General features: G+C 39.4%; 2 long non-coding RNA genes across 3 annotated transcripts; one reads left to right on the plus strand and one right to left on the minus strand.

Annotated features, from left to right (window-relative positions):
- Positions 1-1,307: 1,307 nt before the first annotated feature.
- LOC131915978 (uncharacterized) lies at positions 1,308-1,923 on the minus strand. Its single transcript, XR_009380481.1, has 2 exons — positions 1,742-1,923; positions 1,308-1,624 (listed from the first exon to the last, which is right to left on the minus strand). It is a non-coding gene; the product is annotated as an uncharacterized LOC131915978 (long non-coding RNA).
- Positions 1,924-2,034: 111 nt separating this feature from the next.
- On the plus strand, positions 2,035-22,786 carry LOC131915980 (uncharacterized). Of its 2 annotated transcripts, none has more exons than XR_009380483.1 (2): positions 2,035-2,131; positions 22,356-22,786. It is a non-coding gene; the product is annotated as an uncharacterized LOC131915980 (long non-coding RNA). The 2 variants fall into 2 exon arrangements; XR_009380482.1 differs by lacking the exon at positions 2,035-2,131 and adding an exon at positions 7,188-7,255.
- Positions 22,787-24,504: the final 1,718 nt, after the last annotated feature.

Consider the following 24,504-nt stretch of genomic DNA (forward strand, 5'->3'; position numbering starts at 1 on the left):
TTTAAAACAAACCTAATGCCTGTTATTTGATTTAGACTACTCTGCTTTGCTGTTTTGTTTGTTTCTGTTGTTGTAGTTGTTTTTTGAGACAGAGTTTCTCTGCATAGCCCTGGCTGTCCTGGAACTTACTCAGTAGACCAGGCTGGCCTTGAACTCAGAGATCCACCTGCCTCTGCCTCCTGAGTGCTGGGACTAAAGGTGTGTGCCACCACTGCCCAGCATGCTTTGTTATTTTTTTGCTAGGTTATGGTCATTATGCATCACATTGAGAAGTAAAGTCCATGTGTGACAAATTTAATATTGTATCTGTCAAGTGAATTAAGGTTGGGGAGATGGGAAAAGAAAAGAACCTTTACTTCCAAATAACCACTAAGTACTTTCTAATAATAAATTACCTTGGAGCCTTGATGAAAAATGATGAGGCACATAGACACTGAGGGGCTTTCTGAAGATCAGTGGAGTGTTGGAGAGTTCGGGCAGAACTCTATCATTCATGGTGTGCTCTGTCTGCATACATCAAAGACTGCTTCCCCTTTCTGTATGACATTTTCTCCTTCTCTTAGAGACTGTTTAATTGACAATGTCATCCCTTGGGGCCTGTCTTAGTTACTTTTCTGTTGCTCTGCTAAGATACCATTATGAAGGCAATTTATAGAAGAAATCATTTAATTGGGGGCTTACAATTTCAGCTGATGAGTCCATGATCAACATAGTGGGAGCATGATGGCAGGCAGGTAGGTATGGCACTGAGGCAGTAGCTGAGAGCTTCCATCCTGATCCACAAGCAGGAGGCAGAGAGAAAGCTAACTTGGAATGGTGTGAGTTTTTGAAACCTCAAAGCCCAATGGTAGTGACACTTCCTCCAACAAGATCACACCTCCTAATCTTTCCCCACTGTGAATGAGGCATTCAAATTCATGAGCCTAAGGGGGGCATTCTCATTCAAACTACAGTACTAATGGAGAGCCATGGCCCCTACCAGGAGTTGTAATGCCAGCAAGTACAGTTGGCTCTTGGTGTTGATGTGTGAATGTCCAAAATGATACATTCAGGAGCCGACCTGCTTCCCTTGAGCTATGAAGGTATCCACATCACCAGACTCCAGTCTTCTGCCTGTTTGAAGTCACGGCCCTTTTTTGCATCTCCATTGATATGATGTAGAAGAACAAGAACTAAAGAACAAACAAACCTCTCTGTGCTTGCTTTGATTGCCTTCAATTGAGCCAGAGTACCTGCTGTCATGGGTATTTCTAGGTTGAAAGAGGCTGGGGTTAACATTTGTTTGTAAGTGATGGTCAACGGCTCTCTTACTGTATAATGCAGACTTTATTTCCAAACTACCTTCTGTTTCTGGCCCTCAGCTGGAAGGTCTGCAGCAGGGGGACAACAGAAAAGGGGCATGCATTCCTCCCAGGAAGGGAGTTGATAGTGCAAGAGTCTGGAGTCTATTCATTGTGAAGTTCTCTGAGCTCCCGGGTCTCCAGTGACATGCCTCTGACCTCCATATTGTACTCTGCACATTCTTCTGTGGTGATTGTCTTAGTTGTACTTCTTCAGATTGGAGAAATTCTTCAGACTTGCTGAAGAAAGTAAGACATTATGTGGCCAATGACAGGTTTGCATCCTGAAACCCAGGGGGAGGGATCTATTAGTGTGATATGGAAGGTACCGGAAGTGTATGGTACGTCTGGAAACCACCATTACCCATGATAAGAGTTGATAAGACACCTATTGGGAATACCTGAGACTGAATGCAGGGCTTTGTGCATGCTAGATAACTGTTCTACCCAAGCTATGTTGCCAGCCCTATTGATCCCATCCTTGCTTTTCTGCACAGCCTCAGGTTCTCTCCACAGATCCGCTTCATATTGCTTTTCACTTGTGTGTGGTAGAAGTGGGCATCTCCACGGTCTCCAAGCTTACCTGAATCCCACGGTTACCATGAGCAAATTCTGGACTTGTGGGAGAAGGAATCTGATTGGATCATCTTGGTTCTGTTTATCCTAGTAGAATTGGCCATGGCTTGGGGTACGGGGGGGGGGGTGCAGGGTGGGGAGTGGGAGATATGTAGGTAGGTTTGTGATTACATCTTTGTGGGAATCATCCCAGAGAAGTTCTATGGGATGGGCAGGTAGGTAGACAACAGATCCGTTACAAACAATATTTTCAATTACTCTCACATATATCTCAGTGTCTAAATTTTTACTCTATGGAAGATACTAGGTCTGATAAAGAAACTAAGATTTTTCATTAGTCCATCTCAGCATGCAGCAGCATACTACTTTTTTTTTTTTGTTTTTGTTTTTGTTTTTGTTTAAGACAGGGTTTCTTGTAGCTCAGATTGACCTTAGACTCCCTGTGTAACTGAGGATGACTTTGAATTCCTGATCCTCTTACTTCCATATCCATAGTGCTGGGATTACAGGCATGTACCACTACTTCCAGTTGATATAGGGCTGAGGATCCAACCCAGGACCAGAGAGCATGCTAGGCAAAGCACTCTGCCGATTTAGCTACATCCCAAGTCTGAGTAGTACTTTTAATGTAAAAAGAGCTAATTGTATATTTCTCAGCATCATAGAGTTGGCTGCACAGAGGGGCAGGGTCAAGGTGGTGCCTAGTGCTTCTGTGTGAGTTACAAAAGGCAGAGATATACACGCTTGTGTTGCATTTCAGCATACATATTGTTACTACATAAACGCAGCCTTGCTTCTGGCTGTTGTCTGTCATTACTTTCTCTGCTTGTATCACTTGTTTTTGACAGTATCATTTTTTTCTAAATTTTCATCTTTTCCTCACCCACAAACTCTACCCACTGCTACAAAGTGAACCCTCCCTATCTCTACTACCAACAACTTCTCTAGGGGCAGCAGAGCTTAAATTCTTGTCTGCTTGCCCAGAACTTTCTTGCACTTGAGCATACAGATTTGTAGGAAGACTAGTAATTCATTTTTTTTAATCTTTCACATAATGATAGTGTACTTTATCCAACAATTTAATATGAAAAATAAGTAAGGGTACAAAAAGGCCCCACTGTGCGTCTGTTCTTGGTTTTGCTGCTCACGACTCTATTCAGCTCCCAGTCTATCTTGTCTCCCTGATACTTTCACAGCAAGCGCAGGTGTTGACGGTGAGCTTCTCTTCTGTGCTTCTCATTTACTAGAGTTAGGCATTTAGATGCATTCTCTTTTCCTTTGTGCTAGTGCATCTGGTAAGCAATACAATCCACAAAGAACAACTGTAGTATTTGGTGACTTCTCCTAAACCCGTCTACTGATGTATCTCCAATTTCTATCAGAAGTAGGCAATTATTGCTACCTCCCAAACCATGAACTCTTCTGTGTAAGTCTTCTTTTGCTAAAGGTAATGCTTTTGTGGGTCATCCATGTTGGTGTATGTGTACACCAGTGGTGTGTTCTTTCTTTACTACCTAGTAGCCTTACATTATGTGGCTGCACTCCAACTTGTTTATTCATTTCTTTTGTTCATGGTGACTTAGTCTGTTTTAGGAACTTATAACTCCTATGAACATTCTTTTTTTCTTTTTATTAAGAGATTTTTCTATTCATTTTACATATCAACCATGGATTCCCTCGTCCTCCCTCCTCCTATCCCTCAGCCTTCCCCCCCAACCAACCCCCCATTCCCACCTCCTCCAAGGCAAGGTCTCCCCTGGGGAGTCAGCAGAGCCTGGTACATTCAGTTGAGGCAGGTCCAAGCCCCTCCTCCCTGCACCAAGGCTGAGCAAAGTGTCTCACCATAGGCATTAGGTTCCAAAAAGCCGGCTCATGCACTAAGGACAGGTCCCAGTCTCACTGCCTGGGGGCCCCCTAAACAGTTCAAGCTAAACAACTGTCTTACTTATCCAGAGGGCCTAGTCCAGTTCCATGGGGGGGGGGGGTCCTCAGCTATTGGTTCACAGTTCATGTGTTTCCACTAATTTGGCTAGTTGTCTCTGTACTTTTTCCAATCATGGTCTCAATAGCTCTTGCTCATATGATCCTTCCTTTCTCTCTCTCCAATTGGACTCCTGGAGCTCCGCCTGGGGCTTGGCCGTGGATCTCTGCATCTGCTTCCATCAGTCACTGGATGAGGGTTCTATCATGACAGTTAGGGTGTTTGGCCATCTGATCACCAGAATAGGTCAGCTCAGGCACCCTCTTGTCTATAGTCTATAGTGGAGTCATCTTTGTGGATTTCTGGGGACCTCTCTAGCACTCTGATTCTTCCTATTCCCATGGTGTCTTCATTTATCGTGGTATCTCTTTCCTTGTTCTCCCACTGTGTTCCTGATCTAGCTAGGACCTCCTGCTCCCCTAAGCTCTCTTTCCCCCGACCCTTGCCCTCCATTACCACCCCCCCCCCACTTCCAGTTTGCTCATGTAGATCTCATCCATTTCTCCGTCACTGGGCAATCCATGTATCTTTCCTAGGGTCCTCTTAACTAGCTAGCCTCCCTGGAATTGTGAGTTGCGCCAAGTAGCCTTACATTATGTGGCTGCACTCCAATTTGTTTATCTATTTCTTCTGTTCATGGTCACCTAGTCTGTTTTAGGAACTTATAACTCCTATGAACATGTTTTTTTTTAAGATTTATTTATTATGTATACAGTGTTCTGCCTGCACGTATCCCTGCAGGCCAGAAGAGGGCATCAGATCTCCTTACAGATAGTTATGAGGCACAATGTGGTTGCTGGGAATTGAACTCAGGAACTCTGGAAGAGCAACTAGTGCTCTTAACCTCTGAGCCATCTCTCCAGCCCACATATGAACATTCTTACAAGGATCTTTCTGTGGACCTATTTCATTTCTCTTGTGGAATAAGATAAGCAGAACTGAGATTGCTGGGTCACAGGAAGGAGCATGGGTGGCAGTCTTGAAAAAGAGATGAGCATTGTCTTATAGAGATAAACCATCACTTATATGACTATTCTCTTGTTGATGAATATTTAGTTGGCTCCTTTTTAAAAGGGTTCTTCCCAGTTTGCTCTGGTGATGCCTCCACCACACACACACACACACACACACACACACGTTTGCCTTCTTGAGAAATAAATTCACAGATAAGTTACCAGTGCTGCTATGATTAACAGTTTTAACTCCATTTTAAATTATAGCCTGTTGGGAAGTGGATCAGAGAGTTTGGGATTAGAAATGTGATCCTAGGACCATCAGCCTCAGAGTCATCTGGGGGCATTGTAATGTAAACTCTAGAGCCCCATTCTAGGCCTAATGGGTGAGAATCTGCTTTTAACAAGATTCCCAGGTCCTTCCTATGCAGGTGTTATAAGCAATAAATTGGAGAAATGGGAAGTTCACATTCAATCCAAAAGATCTAATTAATTGTCTAGTAACTTCTTGGAAGCTGTAGACTTTCAGGTAGTTTAAGCTAATTATCCATGCAATGGCAAACTGATTATGATCAAGTTGTGCAATGGATTAAGAAGCGTGGCATTGCTGATGCTCAGAAAGGGGTCAGATCTATAAAGCAATCTTCTGTAGTGGGTTTCTAACCCTGTTTATCATGGGGCTTTGTTCCCAGATTCCCTTGGCCACTCTGAAGGCTGGGGAGCTAAATAGGTAGGGCATCTGGGATTTTGAGGCACCCCTTCTAATAAGTGTTTAGAAAATCCCCCGATAGTGGGTAACTCCACCAATGCAATAAGCCAAATCAAACTGAATTAAAAGTCCAGATTTAATGAGTAAAGCATCCCTGGGTGATCTCAGGGGAAGAGAAAAAAAACACATAGCAAGTCTATGAGTATGACCTTAAATACCCTGTAGGGGAGGTCTTGAGAAGCTTCAGGGGAGGAGTTGCCACGTGGTGGACTTTCTTTGGTTGGGGTCTGGAATGAGAGGAGTGGGGCCGAGTTTCTAGCTGAACCCATGGGTGGGGTTTGGAATGGGCCCGAGCTGTAGATTCCCAACACCTTCTACCTTGATTGTATTAAAAAAAAAGTCTCTTTATATGCTAAGGGTCTCAGCTATAGCAAATTTTAAAATGTCATCATTGGGGTAAAAAAGTTTAAATTCTACAGAATAGTTGGCAATTTTGATCTATGTAATGGCATCTACAATCTCACCATCTCTATAGAGTAATATAACAGACATTCATGTACCTTTCACAGACATTTGTAAACTGCTCATGTTTGGCTGCTGGTCTTCTGGATATGCACATCCATATGAGAACATACACCATCTGTACCTAGCCAAATTGGTTCTTGTTTATTGAACTACTTGAAAGTGAATCACAGTTATTCTATCATCTTTGAATCTTTCAGCACATTTTCTTACATAGCCCAGATAATATTTTCTATTGAAGAGACTTCACTTTATACTACGCTATCTAATGCATATTCAAAATTTTCTGACCATCTCGGTAATACCTTCTGTTTTTTTCCCTTCAACCTAGTGAAGATTCACAATTATATTCATGATATTATTTATTTATTGCTACATAGCACATTTCTCAAAAATGTAGCACCTTAATCCGGCACTGAACATCTCAAACTTTCTGTGGCTTAGGAGATGTGGGCATGATTGAACTGACTTCTTGCTTTAGAGGCTTTTGCAGGCTGCAGTTGGGGTGCTGCTTAGGCTGTTGTCACCCCAAGGTTCATTACATTTACCTAGTTGTTGGCAGGATTCAATGCCCCCAACGGTTGTTGAATAGAGGCTGTGATTCTGTATGCACACCTGTCCCCAACCTTGTATGACGATCTTGCCTGTCCACCATGGTAGAATCTGTGACTCATCTCTAACCAGGAGGATAAGGGTGGGAGAGTCATTCCTTTTGTTAAGGTGCCCTGTGTGAGATTCTACCCCGTCAAGCTGTATTTCTAGACCCTCCCAGGGGGATGCAACAGTTTGTGATAGGGCCTTTAGAAGGGGTAATAGGCAATGGAATGCAAGGACATCTTGGAAATAGGAGTGGCTATAGTCTACAAGCCAGCCCTTATAGTTCACTATATTGTCTTTCTAGCTTAATGAGAAAACATTAGAGGAATTCCCAGTAAAATTAGAAAGAAGCAGCAATGTTCTCTGTTTCCACTTTCAGCAAATTGGAGGAATTAGTGAATACAATAGGTAAAAGAAAATAATCAGGGAATAGTAAGACAGCTCAGTAGATAAAGGCCCTTGTCGTCAAGGCTGACAATGTGAGTTCCATCTCCAGGAGCCACATGGTAACTCCCTTCAGTTGTCCTTTGACTTCCATGTGTGTGCAGTGCCAAGTGTGCCGCCCTGCCTCTACACAGTAAGGAAATTTAATAAAATACTTTTTAAACAATTTTTTTTTAAGATTTATTACTTTATTGTATATACAGTGTTCTACCTGCAGGTATGTCTGCAGGCCAGAAGAGGGCACCAGATCTCATTATGTATAGTTGTGAGCTACCATGTGGTTGCTGGGAATTGAACTCAGGACCTCTGGAAGAGCAGCCCGTGCTCTTAACCTCTGAGCCATCTCTCCAGCCCCCAAAAATACTTTTTAAAAGAAAATAATCAGAAGTAGTTTTTTTAGAAAAGTATATATGTTCATGCTACTGGCATCTTACACTAATCATTTTTTCTGTTTACCATTAGACAGTATTATTTACTTCTGCATCCCTCATCCTCCCACTTTTAAGATGTGATATTTCTACTATGACAAAATATTTTTCTTTTCACCATTGTTTTGGTCATCTATGATTAAATTATTTATCATTTATAAATAAAAGGAGCTTTAGTGCTTTTACTAAAGTTTCCACAACCATTTTTTTTTCAGTCAGATGAAGGTTGTTTTACAGTGCAGGACTTGCATAAAAACCATCATATACACAAATAAAATCTAAAAAATATTTTTAATTTTTGAGGTTGCCATAATTTTTGTGGACACCAATAAATTAAGGTTTTATTTTGAACATAGACTTCTACTGTGAAGATATGCAAAGTGAGCTTGAAACAAGCCTCATTTTTCTTACTGGTCATTGGATAAGTACCTGGTACTTTATCATTGAGCTATGCCCCATCCCTATGCTTGAGGAACCATTGAAATATCTTAGTGGCTTGTCCTGATATAAGTTCACTGACAAGGACACCAACTTGTATTATATTCCATTTCAAAATTAGAGAGCTTATAAGAGAAATAATCGTCTCAATTGTTTTTTTCCATAATATTCTCCCTGCAGCCAGCCCCCTACTCCATATATTCATAATTTAGAGAATTACATAGATCGAGTATAAATTCTTTTTTCCATCTAATGATTTTATTGTATTTGCTTAAAGTTCATGACCTCATTCTCTTTTCAGAGTGGTTCTCAGTTACTGTAGGATTATTGCTTCTAGATTTAGAGATACAGCTTAATATAGAATTATAGGAATAACCTTTTGTACTTGTTGCATTCATTGTACTTTAAACTTTTCTCTCTCTCTCTCTCTCGTGTGTGTGTGTGTGTGTGTGTGTGTGTGTGTGTGTGTGTGTGTGTGCATGTATGCAACCATGCATACCATGGCACATGTGTAGAGGCCAGAGGATAACCCCAGCTATGGGTACTTACTTCCCATCTTATTTGAGACAAGGTTTCTCTTATTGACCACTTACTTCATGTGCCAGACTACTTGGCCTTTGACCTTATAGAGATTTTCCTGTTTCTGCTTTCCATCTCACAGTACGAACTCTGGGGTCACACATGTGTGCTGCTGCCTCCAGCTTTATGTGGGTTCTGGAGATTTGAACTGGCATCCTCAGGCTTGCTTGGCAGGCATTAGTTGTATATTTTAAAACAAGGTGTTTATGTCCTGAAAGAGTAGTCTGGGAAACATCAATTCATTAATTTGAGATGCCCATTTTCTTTTTTTTTTTCTTTTTCTTTTTTTTTTTTTTTGGTTTTTCGAGACAGGGTTTCTCTGTGTAGTTTTGCGCCTTTCCTGGAACTCGCTTTGGAGACCAGGCTGGCCTCGAACTCACAGAGATCTGCCTGGCTCTGCCTGGGACTAAAGGCGTGCGCCATCACCGCCCAGCCCCATTTTCTTTATTGAACAACATTTAGACAAATATTGTAAAAAGAAAAAAAAAGCCGTTTGGTTTTTAGCACTCTACTTGTTTATCTGTGTGGTGTATTCCTAAGTAAGTCAGTAAACTTACACTTTGTGAGCTTAGCATCTGAATGCAGTTGTGCCTGTTTGTCTTTATAATGTTTTTGTTTGAACGTTTTACTGGGTGGTCCCAACTAAGAAGGTATCAGTGGCTGTGGAAACAGTGTGGTAGTAATGACTTACTGTCAGGAGGCAGCCAGAAAACATGCTGGATTTTTATATTTGTCCAAGAGATTAATGGAAGCCAGGAGTAGACATTTGCTTTAATTTCATCCAGCTTTTTTTTTCTTTTTTCTTTTGGCTTTTTATAGGGTTTTCAATCACTTTATTTCTCTGCTATTGGAAGCTTTTATTTGCTGATAAGGGCTGCTACCCAGTTTCAAAGTTGGAGAAATGAAAATACTACTACTACTCTTACGAACAAGGCTATGTTTTCGTCCTGGCTAAACTATTTTTGTCTTTGGTAAAGTCAGTGGTGACAGAGCAAAACCAAGGTATGGAGGAGACATTGTCTCCAAGACAATTCCAAGAAGAGGCAGAATAGCAAACACAGGGGAAGAGCTGAGGTCTTTTTGTTTTGTCTTTTAAACAATGGACTTAAATTTATTACACCATTCTCTAATTCTAGAGAAAAGCCCCCAAAATCACTCTTAAGAGATAATTTGTTTTGATTTCATTTTAACTTGTGTATATGCATGTGTATCGTGTATTCCACATGTATGTGTATGCTTGTGGGAGCCAGAAGAGGGTGTTGGGTCCCATGGAGCTGTAGTTATAATAGGCGAGTGGGTGCTGGGAACCAAGCTTGGATTCTCTGGAAGTGCAGCAAGTACTTGTAACTACTGAGTCATCTCTTCATCCAAGAGAAAATTTGTGAGAAACAGAAACATTAACACATATGTAATGTCAGTCAAACTATTGTTTTAGCCTTATGACCCTAGAGGAAGCTAATGGCTTGTATATGACATGATCTCCTTCTTACTCTATTGCTGTGAGTTAATTCTTCTGACTAGGCCTTCATCTTTGCATTTTCAGTGTGAGCCCAGCTACCCATTCTATCAGCTGCCATCTCCATGGCCTTTGCAATACTGCCTTCCTTCTCTAGGGGTGATTCTCTTCTGCCTTACTGTGGACTTAAACCCTTCTCACTTCCCCTCAGTACAACTGAGTGAAGCTTCTACAGGATGTTCATTTAGCAGTAACTGGAGGGAACTGTAAAATGCTCAGATGAAAACAATTGAATCTAGTAGAATGATTTTTGCCAGGGTCAACTCACTGTCCTAGAACCAGTTTGCTTTCACTATCAAATTCACTGCTTCAGAAGAAAGGTGAAAATGAGACACCACTATCCATGCACAGTTGTCTACATGTGTTTAATTTATATTAAATTCATACAGATGTATGTATAATTGATGCCACCTTCTCTCCTTAGACCTCAGAATGAAGAGAGAAAAATTTCATTATCTCTTCCCTATAACAAGTGTAGTTGGCAGTGAGAACATGCATTTTCTTCGGGTTCATGAGGGCTGTTCTTATATTCAAGGTCATTCAGAGCTAACGAAGACTACTGGGGTCCAGCCCCTTGGTAGTCTTTTCCCAGGGTCCATGGAAGAATCTAACAACTAGCTGAGGAATCTAATCTTAATGATATCAAATGAGTCTATGTACATGAAACTCTTTAGTCCATTCATTTTATTCTTTTAAGTCAGTTCTCTCTCTACACAGATTCTTCTACGCTCTCATACTTAGTCCTTTCTTGCCTGATTTCTCTCTACACTTTGCTGCTATTCTCTTTAAGTTCTGTCTTAATTCTCCCATCTAGTTCTTTCTCATCTTGTTTTTTCTCATCTTGTTCTTCCCTATATAGCTCTTCCTCATATTCCATCTCATTCTTCTAGTTCCCCAATCTAGTCCTCCCCAAGTCTTTGAGGTTTTTCAGTTATATACCCATGGAATAGCAATTCTCTGGCCAAGGCAAGGTCACACAGGCTTGAATTCCCTCAGGGTCAAAAGGAGGGATGATAAGATCCACACAAAAAGCAATAGTTGTCAGCTATCATAACAACCCAAAAGGGAAGTGGCTAATGGGGATTGAATCAACTAAAGGCTAAATTCGGTTAAAAGATCTGAGAAAGGTAGATTTTAGGTGCTCAAACAATATTCTTAGAAGTGGTTAGGTAAAATGTTAGGTTCTATAAGTCACTGAGTGAAAATAAAACTGCCCTTTATTCCTTTGGAGCAGTATCTCTCTTAACTTAACTCAACTGCCCATTTTCTGGCGGGGCAGGGGAAGTGTAGCTAGGTAACTAGGTAACCTGTGTCACAGCTTGACGTACCTGGTATGTAAAAGCCCTTTAGTTCTGAGTTAATTGTTAAAGGGAGATCTAGAACTAGAGATAGCACTATGGAAGAAAGAAGGTTAAGCTTAATTAGCATATCAGCCAGCCCTTCTCTAACAGATAGTATGGATGTCATCTATCTGCAGCCTGTTCTTAGAAAGTCTGGGAAGTATGTCAGATAAGAATCTTTCATCAGCCGGGCAGTGGTGGCGCACGCCTTTAATCCCAGCACTCGGGAGGCAGAGCCAGGCGGATCTTTGTGAGTTCGAGGCCAGCCTGGGCTACCAAGTGAGTTCCAGGAAAGGCGCAAAGCTACACAGAGAAACCCTGTCTCGGAAAACCAAAAAAAAAAAAAAAAAGAATCTTTCATCCACAGAAGTTCCTGACTGGATGTTGCTAATGACAATAATTACAGAAAGACATGAAATTAGGGGTCTTGACTGTGTCTGTTGTTAGCACAATTGGAAGAAGTTATCCAAATACTTTAATTGTATAGGGGAAATTGTGCCCAATGAATGAGCAACACACTGTTCTAGGAATGGAAAAACTATATTAGCGCATGAGAAATTTGTTGCAGGAAGTGGATAATATTCAAAAACCAATATCATCCTTAAGTCTTGGCTTTATCCTCTGGAAAGGCCCTTGGCTTCTTCCAGGTATAGCTTTGTTGTAGTCATCTGAATTCCTACTTCATATTTCTGCATCCCACAGCACAGAGTATCCTGTAGGTTCTAGGAAGAACTATGTCAACTTCTTTTCAGCTTATTTTATGTTTCAAATATCACATTTAATAACCTTGTAAGCATGGCCTGGCATGATAATACACATCTGTCATCCCAGCACTCATGGAAACTGTTAGCTAGTTTAAGGCCAGCCTGGTCTGTAGAGCAAGGCCCTATTTGAAACTAAAGGACCAACAAACTATAACTTTCAATTTTTATTTACTTTTCATCCTGATTTCAAACATATCAATTTCACCCACTCATATCTTCTTTTTCTTTGTTTGTAAATTGTCATTTTTCTTCTACCGAATTTCATTTTAGACATAAGGGCAATATAAGTTAAATATAGATATTCCTCCCCATGGGCTATAATGTCTATAATGTAAAAATAAAAAGCTTCTTTTCCCTTTAATTTTGTTTTTGGCATTATTACAAACCAAGTTAATCTGTTCTATTTATAACTTTCTCAAGTCATGCTGTGAATATTATCTTCTCCTGCTTAAAAACATGTAAACAGATAATTTGTAAGCAATTTAATTTATATCCCAATGAAATTAATTTAGAGATAATACAGGAATAGTTAATTAACAACACTGTCAACATAAAACAAAAGCATTCCCTAAGAAATGACCAAGAAACAAAGCAAATACTAGGTATAAATTTTTGCTTCTGTTTACATATTTTTATCAAGGCTTTTTAAAACTCTGAGGAGTTAACAATTTGAAAGCATCTGGAAACACTACTTCCATGAGGTATAAAGAACATAATCAGAGGGAATTTGTATAGATAATATGAGGAATATATATATATATATATATGTGTGTGTGTGTGTGTGTGCGCGCGCGCGTGCGTGTGCGTGTGCGTGTGTATTTTAAGGTAGAAATGAATACTTCAGTCTGGTAATGAAAAGCTTGTTTTATTTTTTTCACATTCTAAGCGACATTGTTACTATCATCATAGTAATATTAAGCTATTTCTACTATGATTGACATTTGCGCTGAGAGTGCAAAGCAGGGGTAGATAAAACTGCTGATGACTTAGAAGACATGACAACAACAGCATTAAATCTCATTAATAATCACAAGACTCTTTCCCACCACACACATACAATTGTTTATGTGCATGTAACCCATATTACCTACACATGCACACATATGTGGATAAATCTGTGTGTAGTTGATACCTATAATTGTTATCATTATATTCTATAAATATATTAAATGCCCAAATTAGTGGGCAATGAACCATCTATTCAGAGGGAATATAGGAGTATATTCCTAAAAAGCACTAGTCACAGGCTTCCACCCTTTAATCAACTTTGTTTTAAGAATGCTACTATTTAAAGAAACTCTAACATCATTGGTCTGTTCACATTGCAGCCAACAGCATCCTAAGTCGTGAGCTTGAAGGGAACTTTTCTAATACCCAATTCCTCTGTGAGATCTGCCATCAGTTTGGTTTTGTTTTGAGCTTGGGAACACTAGATAGTACTTCAGTATTTCATTTAGAGTCAGTTTCATGAAGTAATACTACCATTAAAATCACAGAGATGCAAAATGAGGCACTGAAGACTGAAGAGGCTGCTCAGTGGACACATGCTTATAGGCTAGGATGGGAAACAAGATGGCAGAGTATCCTTATTTAATCTCTTGTAATGGCTTCAGTTGATTGCTGCCCTATATATGTTCAAGTATGTCTACCAAAGTGCAACAAGTTGATTTATGGGCCAGATATATATGTATATATGTATCACATTTATCATACACACACACACACACACACACACACACACACACACACACACACACACATTTATCATACATAGAACAGACTTGCATCAAATGGTCTTGATGAAACATAAAATATATTAATGGTCTTGTTCTTTAAAGCATGCTGGATGACAAAATGTCAGTGCTACCCAAGGTGTTGTACTGGGTACCCAACCATTAGAGGGGCTGCTGAAGGCAATTCAGGCCAATGTTTTCATGGCATACCATTTTCGCTCAAAAAGGTATCTGACAGCTATTGCTCTTTTCACACTTAGGTTTTATGTAAATATTGTATTGAAAATACAAGAAAAATTCTAGGTTTGGTGGTATATGCCTACAATCCTACCTCTTCAGCATGGCGACAACAGATGGTGAGTTCAAACCCATCCTAGGCTACAATATGAGTTGAACCAACCTAGGATACACAGTAAGACATTGTTTCAAAATTTTAAAAGGTAATTCTGTACTTCAACAAATTAAACTTGTAAAAATTGACAGTATCTGTTATTTGCTGCCAATGACAAGGTTTAGAGGAATCTGTTTTTACTACCATAAGTTTGATAGTCTCTCAAAAATTAGACGTTTTGATCAGAACAGTGGTGATATTGACAAATGTGTTTTTAAAAGATTTTATAGTGGGAAAAAAAATCTAACATTTATAAGATGTATATGATTGTCAGCCAGTATTTTCCAGAGGGTCAGTGGATGATATCACAACCATTTGATTTGTAAAACACTCACTTAAGGCAAAAGATAGACCCTTGTATTTAAATTAAACATGGCCAAAATGTTTATGGATGTGATGTAAGGTTTCATGTCACAATCACGCTTGGAGAAAATATATCATCTTGAGTGTAGGTGTAGTGTCCAAGGAGCAATTCCGTAATTATTAGGAAGTATGACTATAGTCCTCATCCAGCTTCCAGCAGAGCATGTGTGTGAGGCTTTCTTTCTTCATATACCATAACCCAAGACCACAAAGAGCAGCAGAGTGTAGAACCCAGTGACAGAGTCTGACGTCTTCTATTCAGCTAAACATTAGAATGGTTTTTAAAACTACGAAAAGCAGTGCTATCCTTTCACTCGCTGTTTTAAGGGAAAATATTTTTTATATAACATTACTTGTTTGTATAATTAAAATGAGAAGTAATTTAATTTAAAATATTGAAACATTTCTTAGGGGTTTAGCTTTACTTTTTAATATGGTAAATGTTAATAGATCTAACCCATCTAAATAGAGGCTCTTGTGGAGCCTCTAGTTGACAGTTGAAGGGCTGGCAAGATGGTTCAGTGGTTAAAAACACTGACTTCTTTTCCAAAGGATATGGGTTTGACTCCCACCACTCTCATAGTAGCTTAGAACTATCTTTGACTCCCACTCCAGGGGATCTGATACTCACTTTTGTCCTCCCTAGGCACAAAGTTTGCATGGGTTGCACATATGTACATGCATGCAAGAACTCATATTCAAAAATAAAAATAAAACCTAATTTCAAAAATTTTTTGAGCCGGGCGGTGGTGGCGCACGCCTTTAATCCCAGCACTCGGGAGGCAGAGCCAGGCGGATCTCTGTGAGTTCGAGGCCAGCCTGGGCTACCAAGTGAGTCCCAGGAAAGGCACAAAGCTACATAGAGAAACCCTGTCTCGAAAAACCAAAAAAAAAAAAAAAATTTTTTTTGAAGTTGACACAATTTTTGTGGAAGCCCCCCCCAAATATTTTAACATGGAGTTCTAATGAAAAGCCATGCAAAGTGAGCTTGAAATTACATGTAGGTGAAATACTCATTAGCATAAGACAATAATGAAAAATTTAAAAGAAAAAATTGGTTATGGTGGCAACACTTGTAATGTTAATGTTGAGGAGGCAGAGACAGGGAGATCCCTGGGGCTCTCTGACTGGCTGCTCCAGGCCAGTGAGAGACAGCCTAGAAATCAAGAAAAGGTGCATGGAACTTGAGAAATTATACCCAGGGTTGTCTTCTTTTTTTTTTTAATTAGGTGATTTGTAATTTATTATAATTATTAAATGATACAAAGATATTAAATGTACCTTACAAAGAATTTAACATAGTAAGTATGCCAAAAGTTATTAAGTTTTTGTTTTTATGTATCTAAAGTCCCAGGGTTGTCTTCTAACTTCTACATGCATGTGAACACATGGGCATGTACCCCTGCACATACATTTGTACATGTGTACCTGCATGAACACACAGAGATAAATTGAGGTAAAGACTGATTGAATGTAAGCTTATCAAAATGCAGACTCTTCTAAAGGACCAAGGAATTGCCAAGTCAGCCAGGAACTGAAAGGTCAAGATCCTGGGGAAAATGTTCCTTGGATGGGGTCTGCTATTCTGTGGTACAACTCCCCCCAACCCCCACTCAAAGCATGTTCTGATTTAAAATTGTCACAGGTGCAAAGGCTGAGAAACTGGGAGGAGCTTTCAGCAACCTTCTGGGTCTGGAAAACAAAATCAGAGTGTGAAACCAAATCAGTCAGAGTCTGTCAGGGCAGGGCACAGTTTCATAGAAAATGAAAATGATTAGGAATTCAGTCTTTTGCACGTGTTTCTCCTACATGCCCTGGCTGTCCAGTTCATGAATTGGGGGAGACAAGTTCCTTCTGAAAACAGCTGTAGTGGAACTGGGAAGCAGACAGAATGATCAATGTTCTCACTAAGCTGGAGAGAGAATTCATATAGTCATACTGAAGTGTGTGCTGCAGATGAGGGGCCTTGACATTTGAGGTCCTCATGGGACCCTTACAGGACTATACCCTAGGGACAAGGCAAAGTAATGTGTCAGGCCAGACAGGCTAGAACACACCCTTAATCCACATTATTGGATTACCATGAACTAGTTTGTATTTTAATGGTCTATTAGAATGTAAAGCAAGAAGCCATCATATGTTTTATGATAGTTTATGTGGAGAATATCTAGTTTCTACTGATCTGGTTATTTGTAAGACGGGCAGTATTTTATTGAAAAGTAACTTTTCTATGTTTTTTTTTTTTTTTGGGCAGGGGGGAGAAAGGTAGTAGCTTTAATAAGTAGGATGAAATACTTATAAATCCACCTCTTAGGAGAGCTAAGGCATAGTAGAAATTAATCCTTTTACTTTCCTTTAGATCCAACAACAGTGGGTATAGATTTTTAGATGCCTCCGCCATGATGAAATTTAATTCATCACTAACTACAGCAGGTTTCCAAGGCTCTGATTCTATACTGTACAATTTGACAATAGAAATACAATACTGATGATTACATGCTAGCTAACACTTACTGAGAGCATATGTGTCAGGCCCCATGCTAAACATTTAAAGATTCCCCCTCTCTTTAAGTCCTCACAATACTTCTGTGGAAGCAGGATACAAAAGCCCACAGGGGCTCAACAGCCTTCTAAGCTAGTGTCCGGTCTATGATCCAAGCTTGGGCTGTTAGCTTCTATGCCCAGATGATCGCTTCTGTACCACGTGATCATCTCTCATCCAATCATAGCTCCCACTTTCCCAACTTTTGTCAGCTGGAAAATGGGTGTCATGAGAAATGTCATGAGTCAATGTGCAGAATGAGGACATGCATTTTGTCTATGTGCCAGCTTCTGCATGTTTTATCCTGTGTGAGGGACGATGCGTTGAGGTATGTAGAGGGATTTTAAAGTTGTATTTATTTTTTAGTGTGTCAGTGTCTGAAATACAAACACATTTTTATGAAATGCTTTTTATCTCTTGACACAGCCCAAGTTGTGACAGGAATCTGTTTCTGTGTATCTCACCCAATAAACTTCAAGGCATCAATGCCTCTGGCTAGTCTCCGTTATCTTACTAAACCACAGCTATTAGCTTTGGAGGGGTTGTATAGTGTGAGAAGTTCCTAGTTTCTTTCTTAGACTTGTTTCCCCATTTTTCTGTGAGAACCTTGGTTGGGGTTAAGGCATCTTGCACAGTTTTCAGCCTTGAGAACATATTTCATGCTTGGTATGAGGTCTATTAACCAGCATTAGTAGAGACAGGAAAATCCAATAAGTCTGCAACCCCATTCTGTGCGCACTGCACACATTATACCACAGCCCAAAGGGAAAGTGGGCTTCTGTGAAGGGCTGTGTGCTTTGGAATTTTACTGCTAAACTTCCCAGTGCAAGTGACTGTTTCTACCTACCCTCCCCCATCCAGCCTCTTCCTACAATTCTGAGCAAATTGAAACAAGCTTTTTTTTTTCCCAAAGGATATATGCACCATTGCTCATTGAGAATTTAAGTTGCTTCAATCTATTTTAAACCCTGTACATATGCCAGAGGTCCACAAAGTATTTTTATTCAACAAAATGCCAGATGGTCAGTATTTTAGGATTAGCATGCTAGATGATATCTGCTGTAACTCCTCTGCTCTGTAATTGTAATGGGAAAGAAACCATAGGCAAAATCTGAGCAAATGATACTGTCATGTTCCAATAAAACTTTATTCCTGAAAACAGGTGAAAACAGACAGCTTGTGGTTGATAGCTGTTCACTTCCATATACTCTCTCTTATTTTCATTCTTACAATAACCCAGCAAGGCACATATCACTGTTATCTTCACTTTCCAGACACAGAAGAAATTTCCTCACATTCATATGTTTCAAGCAGGGGACCAGGAATTTGGATGTAATGAGGTTAACCTGAGGGAATGTATGCTTCCTCTCCCCTGAATAGAAAAAATGGAAGAAGGTATATCTCTGTAACTGTCCTCCATTTGAAGTTAGAGGTATAATTTTGTGCTTTTATTGTTCATAATATACAGGCATATCCAACCAGGATATATACCTGGTCTTGGATGGCTGCAAATGCAGCCTCATACAAAATAATAAAGTTAGTTATGTGGTTCTCAATCTCGAATTTTGTAGATGATGTCAAGTCACAATGTCAAAAAGTGGGATGTAATCTTAACTCCGTTTTTTAAAAAGGCTTTATTATTTAGATATGAGCATATGTATGTGTGGAAATGTGCATGTGTATGTGCAGGTTGCAGATGCCTAAGGCGTCCAGAAGATGGCAACCTAGAGCTAAAGTTACAAGAAGCTCTGAGCTGCTTCACCTTGGTGCTGGGAACCAAACTCATGTCTTATGCCAATAATTAGCAGTGTGTGGTCTTATTTAAGCTTGATTTTCTTCTCAAGACTCCAATTCCAAAAGCCATAAAATTGGAATTTCCTGTTTCAACATATGCACTGAGGGTCACATCTTAGCCCATAGCACTGAGTTAAGGTAGTGGGTGAGATTAAGTCACACACAAAAAGAGACCAGACTGTTGGATAATTCATTCATGTTCAGATCTCAAGAACAAAGAAAGGAATAGTAATAAGGTGGTAACGAGGCAGAAACTTACTGCTAAAGAATTTGGAGGTGACCCAAGTGCCATCTGCTGACCAGGAAGGTATATTTGTGACATCATCTAGTAACATGAGGCCCAAAGCTAATTGTTCTTTTATTTTTAAACAGAGGCTGAAATGGAACAGAATCATAATAATAAACAAAGGGAAAACCCTTACTTTCATATGCTAGGTAAAATGATCCACCATATGGGAGGGTTGTGAGGGAATTTGTGTCCTTAGGACAGAGCCACGTCCAACGCATAGACTGAAGAAGGGAAGGAGATATTGAGGTGAGAGGTTAATGATCTAGGATTTGTTATGGGTTCAAGTGGGTTTTGATTTCAGATTGGTGGTTCAGGAGAGACAGGAGTGAAAAGGAGGATTTGCAAAGAAGAGTATAAGGGCCCTCTGGAGTCCTCTGGGGATGCTCTGATAAAGATATCAGGGATGCACAGCACAGTTTACCCAGTGCACCTAATAATGGCAAGGCTGTGGGTGTTAGGGGTTGTAGATTTTGATAAACCAGCCTGCCTTCGTCTTAGACTTGAAAACCATCTTGTAGTAAAAATAAACTAGATCCATTCCTGTTTATTATTAAATATCTGTTTCTCAAGGATTGGGCTATGCCCCACCTGTAACCTTAACTACAAATGGTTCTGTACTGCCTGTTCCAGGAAACATAATAATCTTTGTTTCAAAAGGTTATTATGACCACCTGTTATAACTACCTTGTTGTGACTACCTTGCAACCATGTGTTTGTTTCAGAAAGTCATTATAACTAACTTGTTATGCTTATGTTCTGCTCCTATAATCCTGCCTATTTGCTCACCAATCCCCCATTTGGAAACCCCCTACCCCTGAGCTATAAAAATCTTGTTTTCCTCGCATCCAATGTTGACCTCTTGAACCTGTCTTAGGGGGAGGCAGCTCATGTTCATGAATAAAAAAGCATGCTTTAATTAATTGCTTGCTTTAATTAGTTTGGCCATAATGATTTCAGTCAGTGGTCTTTCTCCTCACATCTTTGGGATGAACAATTTCGCTCTCCTTGTACAATGGGACATATTGGATTCTTCTTTGTTTTGCTCACTATCTGTAGGCTCCATCTCCAAGTTTCCTCCTCACACCCTCCCAGTATCCATCCTCCTCCATTCTTTCTCCATTCCATTCCTTCCTCTGCCCCCTCATTCTTGGCCTCCTTCCTTCTGTCTCTTCATTCCTTTGTAGCTGGAAATTGAACCCAAGGCTTGTCCATACTAGACAAGTTCTCTTGTACTGAGCTGTGTCTCCAGCCTTTCCCCAGAGCCTTTCAAATTCAACAGGATTTGCAATTTGTTATAACCCTTCCATTTTCTCTCCCCATACCTCATCACCTTGCTAACCTCACTTCCCTTGTTAAATTCCAAAGCCAGTGACTATAATCAGTAATGTCTCCCTTCCCCTCTCTTCTCTCTTACTTCCTCCTCATGATGCTTCTGTACTTGCTAACTTGTAAATTTCATTGTAGTTGTCTTTAACTTTCTTGGCTAAATTTAATCCTATATTTTATTCTTTTTGCACAAGTTATTGATTAAGATTGCTTTCATGATTTCTTTCTCAGGAAATTTGTTACTGATGTGTAGAAAAGCTACTCAATTTTATATCTTGATTTTGTACCTGGTTGCTTTACTGAATTTGCTTATAAGTTTAAATTGTGTTTTAGATTGAGTTCTGATCTGTCTATATAGAGAATCATGTCATCTTCAAATAGTTGACTTCTTCATTTCCTATTTGCGTGTTTGTTTTTATTCTCTTGCTTAATTGTCCTGGCTAATACTTTTCATATTCTATTAAATAAGAACAGTAGGAGGAGATGCCTTCATCTTATTCCTTATCTTAAAAGAAATGCTTGTTTTTCCATATTTATTATGGTGTTGGCTGTGGGTTTGTTATATACATTCCTTATTATATTGAAATACTAGTTTGTTCAGAACCTTTATCGTGAAGGACTGTTGAATTCTGTCAAAGGATTTTTTTGCATATACTAGGATGATGTATGATTTTATTTTTTATTCTCTTGATGTGACATATTATAACAAGGACCACTAAAACCCTACGACAATACCATTAGAAGTGTAATAGGGCCATTGCTTGAGTTCTGGCATTAGAAAAAAAACAAAACAAAACAAAACATTTCATTTCCCCAAAGAAAGATTGCCTCTCAATCCTAGTAAATAGGACATAGCAACATCTCTATGTATGTATTTCAAAGATTTTGCTTTATCCTTTCTGTAAGTTATAGTAATTTTATGGGCAAGAGAGATGGCTTTAAAGATTTTAAGTTCTGGCCAAAATTGTAAAAAAAATTAATTTTTTTCCTGTACATTTTCTTTTCTACATATATCTTAAAGTGGGCAAGTGTTTGAACCCAATGCCAAGCTTTGGGTCTTGAAATTCAAATAACTGTCTTGATTTGATTTGCACATGTGGAACCATTGTTGCACCCCTAGGCTGAAGCTAACTGGATTATGGATCATTTGAAATCTTCCTAACTTTCTTCATCTTTGAAGTATATATACTTATTGGTATAAATTTCTCTCAGTACTGTGTTTTTGTTACAAATGTTGATACACTGTTTTTTTTTTTTTTCATTTTCACCTGTTTTGAAAACATGTAATATCTTTTAGCTTCTTTGTTCAAAGGTAGAATGTTTGGTCTCTACAAATTTGCGTAATTTCTAAAGTTTCTTGGCCAGAAGGGTAGCTCAATGCTTGACTGCATAACTACTAACATACATAGTGCCCTGGGTTTTATCTGAAAAAAAAAAAAAAAGAAAGTGAAAAGAAAATTTCTTTTGGCGTTTTTTTTTATTGTTATCAGAAATAATATAGTATATTACTTCAGAATTTGAATGCGTGAAACTTGGTTTTGTGGTCTGATATATTACGTTCCACAGTAAATGCCATGTGGTTATTCATGCAGATTTTACATTTGACTGGGCACTGTGTGGTGTATGTGTAAAGAATGTTCCCTAGTTTCTGCCTTTAGTGTTCTTCAGTGTTTGGAAGTTGAGGGAGATGAGGTGAATGAACCACTAGCCTATCTCCCTTCTCCCTTTAGGAATCCTGAGTTCTGTCTTGGCTAATGGATGCCTGATGGCAGGCTGGCGATGACAAGAGGGAACATTGCTGCCAGACACCACAGAAAAATCGCAGCGTGCACAGGGCTGCACATATTCAGAACTGCTGAGAGAAAATGAAATACACCATCTCGTCTAACCTTCTGTTATATTTTGTAACCACCAATTTGACATTTTAATTATGAAGATAAGAACCCAAGCAAGTAAATCATAGAATTCTCCAAGACATGAAAGATGGCAGGTGGGAGTAATCTCCAGTCAGCCAGAGAGAAGTTGCCTGAGTGAAGTGGGTTGGTATAGGACAGGAAAGAGCTAAGGGGACCTGGTGCATTGTAGAGGTTTGCCCTGCTCAATGACATTTACATTTACATCATGTTTCAGCTGAAAAATAAACCTTTATCTGGGGTACCAATTGATGCTGTAAAATACTCTACAGTTGTTAGCTGCATGAAACCCTCCTTTCTCACTAATCTGATACAGAACTGGATATACGATATCCAATGTACTGTATCTAAGAGCCAAACTGCTCTGAACAATGGGAGGGCATATTCTGTTTCTCTCTAGCTCTGTGGGTAAGCTCTGCTATACAAGTAATTCAAAATCACTCTTTCATTCTAAGCCCCTTAGGTTGATAGGTGGAGAAACAAAGGTGGAGAGATTTATGCACATCTGCATATATGTCATTTCCCCTCCCCGGGCCTTGGTTTCCTTACGTTTAGAACAATAAGCATAAGCTAACTCTCTGGTTCCCTCTAGTGAGAAGAAAGGAGGCAGAAGAAATGGAATGTCCATTGATGGACTGTTATATGTCAGTGCGAAAGAATACAGTATCTATTGATGGATTGTTAATGTCAGTGTGAAGGAGCACAGATTTCATGCCGTGTCGGTATCAGCCCAGAAACATTTAATTTCTGCTATTCCATTGTTGTGGAATATATTTGTTACTTTTCCTGTTGTGATAGAACTCAGGCATAAGTAACAGAAGGGATTTATTTATTTATTGACTCCCAGTTTGTGGGTATAGTCCATCATGGTAGATAAGTCACAGGGGCAAAAGCTGGGTCACTTTGCTTCTGCAGTTAGGAAGCAGAGATACTGTGGCACTCAGCTCTCTCTCTCCTTTTTATGCAGCCTAGGACTCAAGTTTGGTAAGGGTGTCACCTACTTCTAGGGTGGGTTTTTCTCTGTCTCCTAATGATGATAATTTGTCATAGGCATGCCAAGGCTAACCTCATGTAGATAATTCCTCACAGGTGTTCCTGGAAGCTCCTCTCTTAGGTGATTCTAGAACCTAACAAGTTGACAATTGAAACTAACATGGAACGAAATATTTCAGATAAATGGTGGGTCTTGTTCTTGAGTTCATTTATTGGCAAGAGAAACAGTCATTAATTTTTTTCATGCCTTGTTTCCATTTATTTGTTCACCTCCTTATGAAGTATCCAGATGAAGCATTACTCTTCCACTTGAAGAAACCAATGGTAACTGCTTTCTCCAAGGTCGCCAAACTGGTGAGCACACTAGCTAAGACTAAACTCCAGGTCCAGTGTAGTCTAGCAAATCTCTTCTTAAGTTGGAAGATGCAACTATATGAACAAATTCACAGGCTTTAGAAGTGTTCATAGGTTCATAGGTTCAACACATTGCAGGCTGTTATCCCCATCACAACCACACTACTATCAGCAAGCACACATGAGGCCTGGCTATTTCCAAAGCCCCGATGGTAGTAGAAGGGGATGTGGACAGAAGTACTTGGCTCTGGGAGGCATTTACTTAGATATTACTATGATGCATATAATTAGTTAATTAGAGACAATAAATTATTGCTCAACGGGAGTTTTGTAGAAGACAGTTAAGCCCTATATTTTATCTAACATTCAGCCTGCTTCATGGAGTATCTAGTCTTCTGATTTGTCTTCCTAACTCTGATATATTGAGAATGACCGGAAAAATTAATCCACGGCCATTTCATCTGTCTCCATTTAAAAAGAAAGTCCATTGAACCTTAAACTGCATTAAGCATTAAATTTTTATGGTCAAATTGAGATTCTGTACAAATACTCTTAATTAAATTTGTAGATGATCTACTGTCTGGATTGATATGGGAATGCTTGATTGAAAATGTGCTAT

This window comes from Peromyscus eremicus, chromosome 8a (assembly GCF_949786415.1).
Source record: "Peromyscus eremicus chromosome 8a, PerEre_H2_v1, whole genome shotgun sequence".
NCBI classification, from domain to species: domain Eukaryota; kingdom Metazoa; phylum Chordata; class Mammalia; order Rodentia; family Cricetidae; genus Peromyscus; species Peromyscus eremicus.